This window comes from Pongo pygmaeus, chromosome 8 (assembly GCF_028885625.2).
Source record: "Pongo pygmaeus isolate AG05252 chromosome 8, NHGRI_mPonPyg2-v2.0_pri, whole genome shotgun sequence".
Classification (NCBI taxonomy): Eukaryota; Metazoa; Chordata; class Mammalia; order Primates; family Hominidae; genus Pongo; species Pongo pygmaeus.
Window position 1 is genome coordinate 63,986,696 of NC_072381.2, and position 4,671 is coordinate 63,991,366.

At 52.9% G+C, this 4,671-nt stretch overlaps 1 non-coding gene across 1 annotated transcript; it reads right to left on the bottom strand.

Annotated features, from left to right (window-relative positions):
- Positions 1-3,720: 3,720 nt before the first annotated feature.
- Positions 3,721-3,838, bottom strand: LOC129006984 (small nucleolar RNA SNORA71). Its single transcript, XR_008492168.1, has one exon. It is a non-coding gene; the product is annotated as a small nucleolar RNA SNORA71 (small nucleolar RNA).
- Between the last annotated feature and the right edge of the window lie 833 nt (positions 3,839-4,671).

Below are 4,671 nucleotides of genomic sequence, written 5' to 3' on the forward strand. Positions count from 1 at the left end.
TATAAAGCTGACAGTCTCAGAGGAGGCAGCACTGGTGAGTGTGGCCAGCACATCCAGCATCGTTAGGGGCTTGGAGCTAATCTCCCCTTTGATATAGAGAAGATCCCCAAGGGATCTGGCCCTGCCCTGTGCTGGGACTTGTAGTAATTGCAAAGGAGGGGGCTCTCTGGGCATGCTCAGTCTGCTCCTGGATCCCTGCCCTGGCCAACCCACTGTAATTTTGGAAGGGAGCCTTCTGCAGAGATCCAAGCGCTTTTCATTCCATTGCTCACCTCTTGCACAGCAACCTTCTGAGGCTCACCAAGCAAGACTGAAGTCCTCAATCCAGCCTTAGAACTCTCATCCCAAATGGCACTGTCTCTCTTCCAACCTCACCACCCAAAGCTCACCCCCACAGAGTCTCTGCAGCAACAAGACTGGCGGGTTGCAACTCCTGTGAACTCTTCCCCAAAGGCTTCACTCATACTCCCTGTCCATCATAGCTGCACGAAGCCATCGTGTTCCTTAGGACAAAATCAACCTGCGCATTCTCTTCAGGTCTCTACTCCAATGCCACCTCCTCTAGAAGCTTCCCCTGGCTGCCCTAGCTGGAAGAGCATCCCCTCTCACTCTCAGTCTCCTTACCCTGCGATGATATCTTCTGAGTCTGCATCACCACCTGGAATACATGTTTATATGTTGGTTAAGGTTTGCCCATCTCCCCTACCCACAACGTAGGTGCTATAGGAAAGACACTATTATATTCATCACCGTGAGCAGTGTCTGGCACATGGAAGGTGCTAGAGAAGCCTTTGTTGAGTGAATGAATGAATGAATGAATGAGTCCTTCAGGAAGTCTTCCAAACAACTCCCAGCTCAGTGATTATCCATTCCACCTTTCTCTTCAAACTCACTCAGGACCTTTCCTGTCTCTCACCACTCACATCCCTGTTCAAAAAACCCGTGGCTCCCTATGGCCTAAGTACTGGGCTTGAACTCCTAAGCCTGACCTGCAAAACCATACCCCATCTGGGGCCACTCCCAGCCTCCACCTCTTCTGTCTTCCGAATCTCAGGTTAGGTTTCTACTTCCCTCCTGCTGCACAGGATCTGGCTACGCTCTCTCTGCATACCACCTCAAGACTGAGGCTTCTGTGGACATCCTGCGTGACCCAAGTGTGGCTTCATATCATGGTTGGCTCCCAGTTATACAGCCAAGGACCTGTCCTATCCTGTCCCCACCCTGGGGCCTGGGCAGCACTGCAGAATCCAGTCTGTATCTGAGCTCTGCTTGTTTCATGGGGACCTTAGTCATGAGCCTAGGGGCAGGCACTCATGTTCACATGTGCTTCTACATGGGAACGTAGTATCCGGGACGGATACTTTAAAATCCCAGCTCAGAGGGCCTGTTCTTTCCTGAGTTTTCTGCTCTCCCTTTCCTGTCCCTTCTCTCTGTGCACCCTTGTTTCACAAGATGCCGGCTGCACAGGGGAAAGCAGAAGGCACCCACGAGATGTCCTGGCTTTTATTTCCAGTGGTGTAAATCTGTTAGAAGATGTGGAGGCTTTGCAGAGAAAGAAAGCAGGAGAGCCAGGGTCTTAGCAAGAAGTGGGGGGTCTTGGAAGAAACGTAAATGTGGAAGTATTGCTCCCAGACCAAAAGGAGATTTCCCCAAGCTGGAGGGAGGAGAGTAGTGAAAGCTATTCCTCGAGAGAAAAGGAGTCTTCTGCCTTAGTCAGGGCTGGAAGGCAACAGAGAGCAGGCTGTGCCCTGAAGGGGCCTTACAGGCAGGCAGAGTGAGGGCCCAGGGGTCTGAGGGGTGATACCCAGAGGACCCTCTCTCTGACCCCTGGGATGAGCCATGCCCAGAGAGGGAATCTGAGAGGCAGGAGGACAACCCCAGAGGAGCCGAGGTGATGGGTTTCCACCAGCCCCACAGAATGGATCGTGGATGCAGCTGTGGGAAAAGTGATTTGTGTCACCAGCTGAGTGAGGGGACTAAGATTCATGACCTCAGCAGCAGTACTGCTGCCTGCCCTGCCAGTCTACATGCCCTGACAGCAGGTGCTGAGCTTCCTCCTCTCTGTCACTTCATACCTGCCCAGGTTGGTGCCCACATGAATAGGTGGGACTTTGCTACATCCGGAGGGCTGGCTCCCTGCACTTCGGGAGATGCTTCCTGCCCACTTCCCATCAAGGAGGCATTTGTCACAAGTGGATCCCTAGGAAGAACCATGGGATGAAGATACAGAGCATGGAACTCCTCACTGCCCCAGCGAGGGCTTCCGGGAGGGGCAGCAGGCAGGCCCCACACTGTACTCGCTTTGGGGCCCCGAGACGAGGCCACATGGCTAGAAGGAGCTGTCATGGACCTTCTTCCATGAGAACACCAGGGTCATCCCGTCCTGCTCCACGTGCTCTTGTCTGCTACCACAAGCTTCTCCCTCATGCCTCGAGAAAGATCCTGACATTACCTAGAACAGAGGGCCTTGACACATCCCGGAGTCAAACCACTCACTGTACAACTACAGGTGCCAAGGCCAGAGAGGGCAAGCTGCTCATCCAACATCACACAGCCGCTTAGCAGATCTGAGACCACAACCAGGTTTCTTGCCTCCCAGGAAGTTACTCTTTCTAGCACCCCCCAGTATCTTGCAAGAGTTTATTTGTGCGTCCATGTAACTGCCAGACCTCCACAGCCACAACAAGGGTCCTCTAGTTAATATACCTGCCGAGGGACATGTGGCTTCAGCAGGAGTGATGAGAAGTGAACTGAGACTCAGAGACCTGGGTTCTAGGGCCACCTGTGGCACGTCCCATGCCCAGGCCTCCAGGAGTCTGGAAGGCTGTTCTCAAGTAGGAACGGAGGGCCATGGACTAGGCCAACGTGAATGGAGGTGGGGGAGGCATGGATGCACGTTAAGAGAAGACTCCAGAATCCACCCCCCTATGGTCCTCCAAGAGGCTTGTTTCCAGGCAGCTTGTTTTCAAATGTCTTTCACTTGGGGCCTCTGCTTACAGTCATCCCAAAAGGGATTGCCCTATTAAAATAAATAGGTGACCCGCCAGCCCCAGCCTGGGCAGACTCTGTCAGAGGTTACAGTGTGGCTCAGTGGGAGGAACTGCACTTGGGCAAAGGATCCCCCAAGACGGCCTTAGCCTCCGACCCAGCCACTGCCCCAAGGTAAAGTTTTGAGAAGGAACTGAAAAACAGCACTCCTTGCAGGCAATGTGTGGACTCTGAAGTGGGTTGCCAGGTGCTCTGTGAGACCGCGGTGGTGCTGCCTGGGAAGACAGCTACCACCACCTTTTCTTTAAATGGCCACATCCAGGGCCCTCAGCCTGGTTTGAAATAGCTGCCCCTTCTTCAGAGCATGCCAGGAGCTGTTGCCAAGGAGAATAGGCTGGGCTGGAGTCCAATAGAGAGAGACCAGAGAGACACATCTGGCCAGCATGGCTTGGGTGTGCAGGGAGCACTAGGGTAGTGAAGTTTCTGGGGTTCTGGGATGACAAGATTTGCAAACTCACCCAGCCTGCCCTCACAGTTCCCCAGGCCTGGGCTGACACACACAGAAAGTCAGACAGAAAAAAGTTTCTTTTATTTCTTCTTCTTTTTTTTTTTTTCAATGTATACCTTGGTTAAAGCCTCACAGACACCAGCACTGAGCCTCACACAGGGAGCACACCATAAGCAAGACACCACGTATCAGGAGGCATCTAAAAGGTGACAGAAAGGAGGAGGTGTGGAAAAACTCCAGAGTTTAGAAGGGACAGGAGTGGACCCTCCAAACAAGGAGAAATGCTTTCAGCAGTTTTTCTCCCTGCACTTTCAATGACCAGGATCACTTTCGAATATAGGGGCGCAAAATTTCAAAGACCTAAAGGTGAGGAAGGAGGGGAGTCTTGGGGCTTGAAGTGCCTGGCAAATGAGGCAGCGGAGACAGCGAGCCTTACAGTCTTGAGAGCCTGAGGCCCCGACCTCAGGGAAAGGCAGGGAGACTGCAGCAGGATCAGAGACAAATTACAGAGAGTTTTCAAGAGGCTGGGGAACAAGAGGTCAGCAACGGAGAGGCCGCAGCAGCCTCCACTGACAGCTCAGGCAGTTGATGGACGCCAGAAGGAGATGACCAGGCTCCATGTGGATAGGAGCCAGGAGGCTGTGCACCCCGCTCAGAGCTGACAGCCAAGGGGGGCGGGGGACCCAGAAGAAAACAGCTCTGTTGTTTCAACACAGGGAGGACAGCCACCCACTGCTTGGGGCATTCCCGAAGACTTGGAGCCCCACTGGGCCTGGGGAGGCCGGCTGTGGGCAGTTGGCCCCTGGTCTCTGCTTTGCAAGAGCTGTTCTTGCCCCTCTGTGTCTGACTCCATGACGTCCTCACACTCCCTCAAGTCGCACTCCCTGTCTGCACAGATGCGACTATTTTTCTGGAGAGATCAAATTCAGCACAATAAAGCTAGTTACGAAAGAGACACTTGTTAAAGGACGTAGCAAAATCTGGTTTTCCAAACCTAGTACTTTTATCATACAAACACCAGAGACTCTAAGTGATCTTGGAGCCCAGTGGGGGTTCAGTGCTTCTGGTAGCAGAAAACTGTTCTTCATGTATAACCTACCTTAGAAAGCTGAATGTAGAACTAATGAAAGAAAAGCCACTGTGGTTGGAGTAAAAGAGGTGAGTCTCACCCCTGC